At 48.2% G+C, this 11294-nt stretch overlaps 1 long non-coding RNA gene across 3 annotated transcripts; it reads left to right on the top strand.

The window, feature by feature from the left end:
• The first annotated feature begins 342 nt into the window (after positions 1-342).
• Positions 343-10142, top strand: LOC146765566 (uncharacterized). 3 transcript variants are annotated; one of them, XR_014949936.1, is made up of 6 exons: positions 343-2397; positions 4717-4798; positions 6142-6213; positions 6320-6393; positions 7078-7422; positions 9827-10142. It is a non-coding gene; the product is annotated as an uncharacterized LOC146765566 (long non-coding RNA). The 3 variants fall into 3 exon arrangements; XR_014949935.1 differs by lacking the exon at positions 7078-7422; XR_014949937.1 differs by lacking the exons at positions 343-2397; positions 7078-7422 and adding an exon at positions 3595-4441.
• The last annotated feature ends 1152 nt before the right edge of the window (positions 10143-11294 follow it).

Genomic DNA, 11294 nt, shown 5'->3' with positions numbered 1-11294 from the left:
CCTGGAAACAGCACAGAGCAATTATGGCTTCTGCTTTGGCTGCGGGGCTGACAGACAGAGACTTTCTACAATCTCAGGATCATCAATACTTCAGATTCCGACAGGGCAGGACCCAAACTGTACAGAGCAGGCAGAGGTGAGACAAGCTGCTGGCCAAAAGCAGTGAGCTGAGCTGAGAGTGAGGAAGGGCTGGGTGAGGATGGCAGCTGTGGGCACCTCAAGGACCTTGGGGCTTGCTGTGGTGAGGGCTCAGTCCTGTCCCTGGCAAGGCCATGGCTGGGAGAGGTGCTGGGAGGGGATGGTGGCAGAAGAGCTCCTCCAGATGCTGACAGGTCCTGCTGAGAGCCAGTCCTGCAGCAGGAGGTAGCACTGCTTCCTCCCCCTCAAAGGCAAAATGCTAATTTCTGTCTGAGCAAGACGAGTTAGGAATTGTACATCAGCCCCTTCGTGTGTGGGCTCCATGCAGCACCTCTGCAAAGGGTTTGAACAGGGATGAAAACCTCCTGTTAAGAAGAGAGGCTGCTTAAATACTGTCGAAGCTCACCCTAGGTCAGGGGTGGCTTTCTGTGGTGGAAAAGTCTCTCCTCCAACCCGAGCTTCCAGAGAAAGGCTCAGCAGTCTCTGTTGTTTGGTCTCAAGGTAGTTTATTGCAAGTTATCTAAAAGATTTTCTTCTGGGGCTGCTGTGGTTTGCTCACAGCTCAGGCAGAGGCACACACACACCCTGACATCCTCTCTGACCCCGACTGCTTCTTCTCTCCTGCCCAGGGCTGCTGCTCTCTTTTATATGGTACATTACGTGTTACATGTTCACAGTTTTTCCCAATGCCTATTACCTATATTAAATGGTGCTTTTCTATCTTTTATATGGTACATTATGTGTTACATGGTTACAGTTTTCCCCAATGCCTATTACCTATATTAAATGGTGATTTTCTATCTTTTATATGTACATTACGTGTTACATGGTTACAGTTTTCCCCCAATGCCTATTACCTATATTAAATGGTGCTTTTCTACTCTAAAACAATCTGTGAGTGCCAACATCACCAAGAACATGGAGGTGAGGAAGAAGAAAGAGGGAGGACAGGACTGGCCCAGATCCCTCCATCTTAAAACCTCTGACCCCCATGTACAAAACCAAAACCCCCCTTGTACAGCACTCAAAAATTCTTCCCTCTACTTTGTGACTACTTCTACTATAATATCTAAACTTTTGTGACTTCTTGTTCTTCCTGCAAGGTTGGTAAATAATTTCATGGCTCAAACTCAAAATCACAGCTGTTTCCAGCTGCCTGCCAGGGTCTCAAATGCTTCTGACAGGGGCCAGGAACATCCAAAAATGTCTGAGGGACATTTTGAGTTCCCACAAAATACCTGAGTTGGAGCTGGCTGGCAGCTGCTCCAGGCCTGGGGTGAGTATCTCAAAGCTGGGGTGCTGAGGGTCCCCAGCCATCTGCAAGGGAAGAGCTTCTTTAGAATTACTAACAGTGGCATCCTGCATCCTCTTTGGTCCAAGCTGATGTTTGCTGAAGGAATTTGGAAGAATTAGTGGAGCTGTTTCTCTTTAATCCTGTCCCAAGTGACAGCAAGATCAAACTGAAAGCCAGGAGATGGTGTGCTGTTGTTTTAGGCAAGAGCCCAGTGGTGTTAACAAAGGGTTTTATTATTATGGGGGCTATTTGATTTACAGAATAAAAGAACCCAAAGTAATAAAACTGGATGAATTAAAAGCTTAACAGCATGAAAAGGTATTCTAGCCCCACAAATTCTTCAGGGAACTTGTCTGGGCTATCCCACACTTCCCTGAGGCCAGTGACACTGCCAGCCAGCACTGTCCTTCCCTCTGGGCTGTCCAATACTCGGTTGATGGATTTACCTTTCTTGGAAAGAGGTTTTAGGGGCAGGCAGATGGTGGCTTTTGGCAGGGATGCAGCATTGTGTGGCTGCTGGGGGGTTTGGAGAACATTTCTCACTGTTTGTGGTTTGACTTGTACTTGATGAGTCAAGGGTTATGAATAAATGGGCTCTGTTTGCAAGGGGGATGCTTCTGCATCTCTGACTGGCATGAACAAGGGCTGGGGAGGGGGAATAGTGGGTAGGGATGTTTCTGAGAATCTTCTTCAGTCCTTGCTCTCCTTTCCTGGCAATATCATCAAGCACTCCAGCACAGCTGCTCTCAAATCTAATCAGACCCAGGGAAACAGGATTTGCTGCAGTGTCTGACCACTTAGCTATCCACCAGCAGAGTAAATACCAGACAAGTTCTGTGAGAATGGCCACGAGCTATTCCAGCCCCTTTCAGTGCAGAGACAAGATCTCTGGGACCTGCACCTCTCCCTGCTTTGGGCTGCTGCTCCACATTCCACCAGTGCTGACCTTTAGCAAAACTCTGCAGGTGGGTTCATTGACACAGAGCAGGATCTATATGAGGGGAACTCAGACAAGGGGTGCAGCTTCCCATCAGCATTTATGGGTGTCTTCCAAAGTGTTTTCCTCTGTGATTCTTGATTAGTAGATAAAAAGCCATTTCTTCTTTTAACACAGTCTCTGATGTGAATGGTCTCCCTCCAATCAGATTCAGGTGTTTTGGCCCATTTTTCTCTACTGGAGGATGATGGAGAAATATCTGGTTCACATCTGGCTCACATCTGGCTCCTTGCACTCTCATTGTGCTGAGCTGCAGCCACTAAGACACTACTGGGAAATAAATAATTATTTAAAAAAGGCTGGAGGAGTTCAGCCTTCACAGGGGCTCCAGCACTCCCTCCTACCTGCCCCTCTGGGCTGTGGGCACATCCTGGGACTGTCCCAAGAAGCACATGGAGAGCAGGGGGGAGGCTGTGCTGGGGCTGTGCTCACCCCACTGAGCTCCTGGAGCTGCAGTGCCTGCCCTGCCCTCATGCACTGGGAGCTGTGCTGCCCTCCTGCCTGCTCCTGCCCTCCTGCCCTCTGCCAGCCTCTGCCATGTGCCATGGCCAAGGGCAAAGCAAAGTGCTGGATTCTGCTGGATAACCAGAGCTATTAGATGCACTCCTGTGTGCAAGAGGGCGTGGATGCAGATGGCTGGAGGACCCTGGGGAGCAGGACAGAACAAGTGGGGACGTGCCCATGTCTCTGTGAGGCCAGGATGGAGCTGTGCCTGCTGGCCTGGGGGTCCTGGGGTCCCTGAGCCCTACTCAGCCATCTGACTTGCACAGGCTGTGCTTGGTCCCACTGTATTAACAAGGCACCACTTCTGCATTTTAAGTGTGTGCTCCTTGATATCGTCCTGCCTCTAAATGATCCTGGAAATGCATTGTCTACTTAACTACTTTTTAATTAAAAGTCAGGGTTATTAGAAAAGAGAAATCAATTCTTGTCACAATTAAGACTTGGTTTGAACAATTGCAGCATGTTTCAGTGAAGGATCCTCTCTGGGCTTATTGATCTGTATTGTCATAATGTCTAGGTTATTGCCATGGCTCAGACAGTCTTAAATGAATATTTCAGCTGAATTATGTATGTTATCTGGCAGGCAGAGGAGGCTGCCTGCTGCCACTCAGAGCCTGCAGGGCTCCCCAGGCCCCCATGCCTGCTGACTGAGGTTTGGGCTGGGATGAGCACCTTGTCCTGCAGTGTCAGGCTCCTCAGCCAGCCTGTGACTGTGCCAAGGGCCTGCTGAGTGGCTGGGCAAGTCAGGCAGTCTCGGGGTTTGCAGCCCCAGGAAATTCTCAAAGCTTGGAGGCAGGCACAGGGCAGGCAGAGGCACCAGGTGAGCAGGAGCTGCACCCTTGCAGTGCTGCATCTCCCTGCTAACAGGAGCTGCAGGAGGGCAGCTGAGTACAGGGGCTGAGCCCTCCTCACTGCTCCCCCAGCTGTGGAAGTCTCTGTCCCCCCCCTCCTTCTCCCTTTCCCTCTCTTTCTCTTCCTCTCTCTCCCTCTGCAGAGAGGGGCTGGTGGGAGGTCTCCAGCACTCTCCGCTGTAGAAGTGACAGGAGAGTAGGAGGCTGATTAATCAAAATCTAGTATGATGAAGGACCTTTTTAAAGGTAAAAGATGTCCCAGTTATGGTTTGTCTGCCCTTTAAAAGTTCTTGAAAACTAGGGGGTCTTGGAGGAAAGAAAATTGATTTCTCATGGTTCCTCTTGTACCTTGGGGCAGAAAATAAATTCAAAGGGGCCCTACCATGAAAGGTTAGAGTCTGCTGCTGTGGCTGATAATGAGGTCTCTCAGAGATAAATCAAAACACCTGGACTTCACCACGGAGCAGATACTGGTTTAACCCAAGATCTGGAATCAGAAGAAGAGAGGGCACATGCTAAACCTTGCCTGCTGTGGAAGCAGAGGTGGCAGCAGCAATTGCTGTAGCTCCTGTTACATTGGTGCCAGAGCTGTTCCCTCCTGCCTGGTGGTGCCTGGCACATCCAGCAGCTCTCCACAGTTTGTGCAGAGCCACCAATGTACTTTTCACACCACCACTGCTCCCTTACATGCAGTGGCACATCAGCAGCAGCTCCCGTAGCTCTGCTCCCTTCTCCCTGTGCTCCCCCAGTCCTGTGAGCTGCATCCCCCAGACGTGGGGGCTGAGGAAAGAAAACCCTGATGGCCTTGTCAACACCCCTTGTCAACCAATGCCATGGCTTCCAGGGCTGCAGCCCACCAGATCCCATTTACTTTGTGATAAGTAGGATTCACATAGTAACTTCTGGCTCATATTAATTCTTTTAATCTGCAGACCTCAGAAGGAGATGAGCCAGAGAAAACTGGGAGAGAGACGCTAAGAAAAAAAAAAAAAACAAGAAAAGAAGCAGAGAAAAGTGAGTAGGATGAACTCTTTACCTCTCTATCCCATTAGCATGTTCACCATGGATTGCAAAATCCTGTTAGGCACAGGCAGGCTGCAGATCTGGAGGCAGGGCAGAGCCTGTGGTATTAGTGTGGCTTTGGCTCTGCAGTGGTGCCAGGGCTCTCCTCGAATGCTGGCTGCCCTCAGGGTGCTGGGGAGGGCTCCAGCACAGCCTGCCCCTGGCCCCAAGGGCCTCCCCCACACTGGGACTCCCCAGCTCTGATATTTGTTGTTCTTTGTTTTGGGTTCAGTGAGCCTCAGGCTCTGCGTTCGTGCTTTTGCTTTTGACTAATTGGAGAAGTGTCAAATCCTCTTCTCCATGGATGTCACTGTTATGTAGCCTGTGATTAAACATGCTGTCAGCTGCTGCTGTTTACAGATAACAATGCTACTTCCTCTCATTCCTACACTATCAGGCTCATTAGGAAGGTTTATGGATAAATTATTCAGTCTGGGATTGAATAATGTCTGAAATGTCCTCAGCTCCACTGAGGAACTGCATCTTCCTGCTCTGGATAGCCAAATGTGACAGTGACCTGAACCTCTGCAGAGGGCACAGGCCAGCCCCACACCAGGGTGACCCCCAGATCTGGAGCCTAATTGCTGTCCCTGTGTGGGCTCTCTTCAAGGAGACTCTTCCAGGGGTGAGCCCCCCACTTCTGGTACCAGGCTGGAGGCAGAAGTAAGTGTCTGGTTGATAAAATCCTCTCTGATGCTTCATTACAGCAGATTCTGCAATACCTATAAAAAGAGGCTCTTTTCCCACTCTTATTGCATGAAACACTTATACATTTCCAGAGAAGGCTCCTGGTAGGCTTGGTGCCTGCCTGTTCAATCCAGTGGGAACAAACTGCAGCTGCAGATGGGAACAGGTTGTTTCTGCCATTTGTTATTTTTTTCCCCTAATTATGATGCAGATTGGATGCTCCCTCCAGCATCCCCTCCCTTTCTGTTTATTAAGCAGGATTTTTGTGAACCTATACACCAATTTCTCTCTGGGCCCAGAGTGCCCCATTAGAGTGGAGAAGAATTTATTGCTCCCCTGAGCTGCAGCTTTTCCCCAGCCCCCTCCACCACTGGCCAGCACTGAGCTGGGATGGGAGCAGGGCTGGGGTGTGAGGATTATTGTAAATGCAGGTGAACCCAGTGGGAAGAAATGATGATGTCTGACTCCAGTGCAGAAGGCTGAATTATTTCTTTATTATAACTACACTATAATACATTAATATACTATTTAAAGGAGATACTAAAACTACAAACCTACTTTTTCTAACAACCATATCTAACTGCTAACAATTTGTGACCCTCTCGCAGGAGTCCAGACACAGGTGGAATTGATCAGGCTCAAACAATCCTCAGCAGAATCCAATCAAGCAATCACCCCAGGTAAACAATTCTCCAAACACATGCCACATGGGAAAAACAAGGAGCAGAAATAGAAATTGTTTTCTCTTTCTTCTCTCTGTGCTCCTCTATGAAAAAATCCTGAGAGGGAGAAGAATGTGCCTGCCACAGAGGATCCCTCTCTCCATCCTCAGCACAGGGCTGGCAGGACACCCCTGGCAGGTAAACAGGGGATGGTGTGGCTGGCAGTCTCTGTCTCTCTGTCTCTCTCTGGAGCTGGACACACCATGCTGGTGCCTTATTTGGAGTCTGCCCAAGTGCTGAGTCCTGGAGTGCAAAATGCAGCTACGAATTAGCCACAGCTGGAGTAAATTGCTAATTATAATTTGCAAAGTGTATTCCCTTCTTCTGTCATGGACAAATGAAAAAGACTCAGTCTGCATGACCTCGCCATCACCCTCACCCTGTGACTGCGGGGAGGGGATAATTGGTGAATGTCTTTGGTGATTGAGTTACCAAGTGAGTCCTGAAGTGTCTTTCTTCATCGGTGTGCCATACAAATTGCATTTCTGATTTGCCTGATGAGTAAGAGCCAGAGCAGAATCACTCCATGGAAATCCACAGCAGTTCAGTGCCCTCGTTGTTGTCAAGGGGCATTTACTGCCACGTTATTGAGGGGCCAGGAAAGTTAGAAATCTTGCCATTTAAAATGGTGATCAGCACAAAGATATGAACATGGAAAAGCTAGTAATAAATAGAGGAAACACCATGAAACTGGGGAATGCAGGCCCAAGGTTCATTGGCATTTTGGGGTCCCCCTTTAGGGTGCACAGGGATGCTCTCCTCAGGAGCAGTGTGAACCAGACTGGCTCTTAGTCTTCAAATGAACCAAGGTTTGGGTTGCAGGTGCAGTGCAGCTCGGAGCTGCTGAGGGAGGTCTGGGAAGCACTCGAGCTGTGGAGGGAGCCTGGCACCAGGGCGGGCACTGGCCCTTGCTGTGGCCACTCTGGAGCTTCTCACCTGGCACTCACCTCAGAACCACAGGACCAGCCTGTCTAAAACACCTCTGGCAATGAGTGATGGCCACATGCTACAGATCCCTTTGTGAAACACAACCAGCCTGCTGTAAGACCATTTCTGATGGGACTGAAAATGAAAATCCTGATGGCAGCACTTCAAACAGAACTGCTGCAAATCTCTATAAGTGGTTTTAATGAAACCAGCCAGGAAGAGAAGGAGAGGAAATCAAAGGTAGGACAACTTCTTTGTTCAAATTACTGTAATTGGTATCAAAAATACGTTAGTGGTTGTTTGCACCATTATACTCGAGGTATACCCTCATTTCTCCCTCAGTTCTCAGAGGTTCACCCACCTGAGCTCTCACTCTGCACCTCTGCCTTTGAAGCAGAGCAAGTGAAGCCACAGCAGAGGGGCAGGCTGAGGGGTGCTGGCATCCTGCCCTGTGCTCAGCACCACCAGCAAAGCCTCTCTGAGGGGCAGTGCCTGAGCTCACCCTAGGTCAGGGGGGGCTCCATGTGGTGGAAAAGTCTCTCCTCCAACCCGAGCTTCCAAAGAAAGGCTCAGCAGTCTCTGTTGTTGGGTCTCAAGGCAGTTTATTGCAAGTTATCTAAAAGATTTTCTTCTGGGGCTGCTGTGGTTTGCTCACAGCTCAGGCAGAGGCACACACACACCCTGACATCCTCTCTGACCCCGACTGCTTCTTCTCCCTGCCCAGGGCTGCTGCTGTCTTTTATATGTACATTACGTGTTACATGTTCACAGTTTTTCCCCAATGCCTATTACCTATATTAAATGGTGCTTTTCTACTCTAAACCAACTTGTGAGTGCCAACATCACCAAGAACATGGAGGTAAGGAAGAAGAAAGAGGAATGACAGGTCAGGCCCAAATCCCTCCATCTTAAAACCTCTGACCCCCATGTACGAAACCAAAACCCCCCTGTACAGGTGTTAAAGCCCCCCTGTACAGCACTCAGAAATTCTTCCCTCTACTTTGTGACTACTTCTACTATAATATCTAAACTTTTGTGACTTCTTGTTCTTCCTGCAAGGTTGGTAAATCATTCAGTGGCTCAAATTCAAAATCACAGCTGTTTGCACCTGCCTGCCAGGGTCTCAAATGCTTCTGACCTGGACCCGGAACATCCAAAAATGTCTGAGGGACATTTTGAGTTCTGACAGGGCAGGACCTGCCTCCTCCCACTGCTCCCAGGGGAGCAGATCCCACACACACCTCCTGAGCTCAGGGCCTCGGTGTGCCCTTCAGGCTCTGTCACCAGGCTGTGACACCTGGATCCCTCCTGTCTGGCTCTAATTAGCAGCATGTGGTAATTTGTCTCTGATTGAGTTGCAACTTAACACCGAGTGCATCCGTGCCCCAGCCAAAGGCAGGGTTCAAACTGATGATGACAGAACAAGGTATGACTTACATAACTGTAATGATGATATGCTGCCTGGAGCTCTGGATTTTCTCCGTATATGATGAACATGAGGCATTTAAAAAAATTAGACACTTTATTTTCCATTATTTTCTAAAATGTGGATATCTGTGGGCTGTCTGGAATTCCATTATCAAGAAATGTAAAGATGCTTAAAGGCATTTACCCAGATTAGCTGTGCTTATGCAGTCAAGGATCTTTTATGTGATTACCTTAAAAGCTAAAGAACTGCTGCAAAGCATTTATATACTGCAGACATTGTGAGGCAAAGAGTACAGATCTGACAGAAAGACAGAGCTGTTATAAAACAAGTGCACAGCTCTGGTTGCTTTGTATTTGCAGACAAAAAAAAAGCAGAAGGTAGAAGGGTTTTCCCTTTGTAGCTCTGAGCATGAGATTTATGGGGAGCCTTTAAATTAACTTCCATTTTCACTGTGATTTCTGCCAGTTAGCAGGAGGGGATGAGCCAGCACTGGCTGTGATGGAGCATTGTGCCCCTGGGATCAGCTGGGGGTGGCAGACTGGTGAGGTGCCCCTGGGACCTGATTGAGCCACCTTCCTCTGTGGGATATTCCCTAATGCCAGGCACACTTGTGCTGTATCGCTGCTGCTTCCCCTGCTCTGGCTCTGCCCTTGTCACAGCAGAAGGCCTGGAGCACGTTTGTGTGACATGCCAAAAACAGTACAAAATTGCAGAAATCCTTTGTTTTTCATTGTACAATAATCTTGCAATTGTGGAAGAGAAAGGAGAGCTGCAAAAGCTTCCGTGAGGTTTCTGCCTGCTCCATCTTTTGTCAAGGATTACTCTTTCAGCTGTACATTGAGGCCTGCATCCTCATGGCTCCTTTGTCCTTTAGCATAAAAAGTAATTTGTCAGCAAAAGAAGTAAAGTTTTGTTTTCCAGTACAGATCTGGCTGTCCTCCCACTGAGACTTTCAACTCTCTTTATCTCAGGAATTGATGGTCTTGGTTTCTGATTCTCTTTCCTTGGTGTTTGTATTGATTTTTTTTTTCCAGGAGGGTTATTTTCACTGTGGTGTCAAAACTATCTTTCTGTCTCCACTTACAGCAGGTAATAGCTCGACTTTGCCAATTACACATTTTCTGGGCTAGCCCCGCTCTTTGCACAAGTTCCCCTGACAATCTGGAGCCTGGCTGACCTGATGTCTTTGCTTTCCCTTTGCTCTTGTCTCTGCAGGCTCCAGGTAGGAGTGGGGAAGGGCAGCAGCTCCAGAGCTGGATGTGAGCAGCAGAGGTGACCAGAGAACCTGGCATTCCTCTTCCTTCACCTGCAGATATTGGCCCCTTGCTGTGCCATCCTGGGGACAGCATCCCTCCATCCTGTCATGAAGAAATCCAGTAGTATCCATTAAAGGCTGCTCTGTCTCTCTGTTTTCACACCAGCAATGGCTTTGTCATCTGCTGCTGCTGAAACAAAATTCATGAGATCATTTTCCCAAAGCATGATACTTAAAATCTTAATTAAAATACCTCTGGCTGTTCTACTACCAAGATTTTATAAGTGCTTGGAATAATATTTCAGATAAATGGATAAGCTGTGTGCTTTTAACATGACAGACCCTTCTTCTAGTAAAACATATCTAACATCAAATCCTCCATATACTTCCAAAATCCTCTTCCCTGCTTGGCTCCTCAGTGACAGGAAAGTGAACATGCCTGTGGAGCTTGGTGGTGAATGGAGCTGTCCCAGGGGTCTGGATTGATTTGCTTTGTGACATTGATACCTTCCACTGTCCCAGCAGCAAGACCCAGTGTGTGAATACTAAAAGGAAGCTGCTGTGCCTGGAGGCAGGCAAGCGAGATCCTGTATATTACACTGTGAGAGTTGTGTGTCATATTAGAGCAATCTGGCTTTAAAGGGCATCTTTCAAGCACAAACTAGCTTTTTCCCACACTTGACTGATCACACAAATAACTGTGATTAAAGGTCAAGTGCCTGGGTTTTTCTATTTTACTCCTTAAAAATTTATATGCGAGAGAAAACCTAGAAGTTAACATAGCATGAAATTGTTATGCAGTTCTGAGCCTTTAACGACAACTAAATATCACTTTTCTTCCTGGGTGGCTTGAGAAATCTTCAGTAATAACAGGTCACTTCTTTTGGTTTCCACTTGAGGAAGAATATAAATAAACCCTGTCCTTTGCTTCCCTGCTCTGTAAGATGATGGAGGGAGGGTTTTGGTGGTATGAACTCGTGCCCCCAGTCAGCACGGCTGTTCCTGGTCTCACCAGGAGCTCCTGGGCTCTGTGTGCACGGCAGGAGGGGCTCCAGGGCTGCTGCACTGGTCCACACTGAGCTGTCTTAGATGGGAAGAAGGGAAGAACACTGATAAATGGATGGGAGCTTCCTCACCAGTAAAGCTAACACAGACAGGTGATGACCATGTTTGCAAAAGAGCTGAGAGCTGGAAACATCCTCTGGCTCCAAATGTCCAGCTGGCCTTGGCCTGAGCTCCAAGCACCAACTCCTGCGAGCAGGGCTTGGCATGGGCTACCAGAGCCTGGCTGGGCTGTGCTGGATACTCCATGCTTTTACTTCAGACCTGCGATATTTTACATTTGACAGGTAATCACAGCAAAACAAACATCCCACAGGAATAAATGTTTGCTTTGGTATCATGGTATCCACCATCAGGGGGAAAACA

The sequence above is a fragment of the Lonchura striata genome, chromosome 23, assembly GCF_050655825.1.
Source record: "Lonchura striata isolate lonStrDom1 chromosome 23, ASM5065582v1, whole genome shotgun sequence".
NCBI lineage: Eukaryota > Metazoa > Chordata > Aves > Passeriformes > Estrildidae > Lonchura > Lonchura striata.
This window is presented reverse-complemented; position numbering and strand designations above follow the sequence as displayed.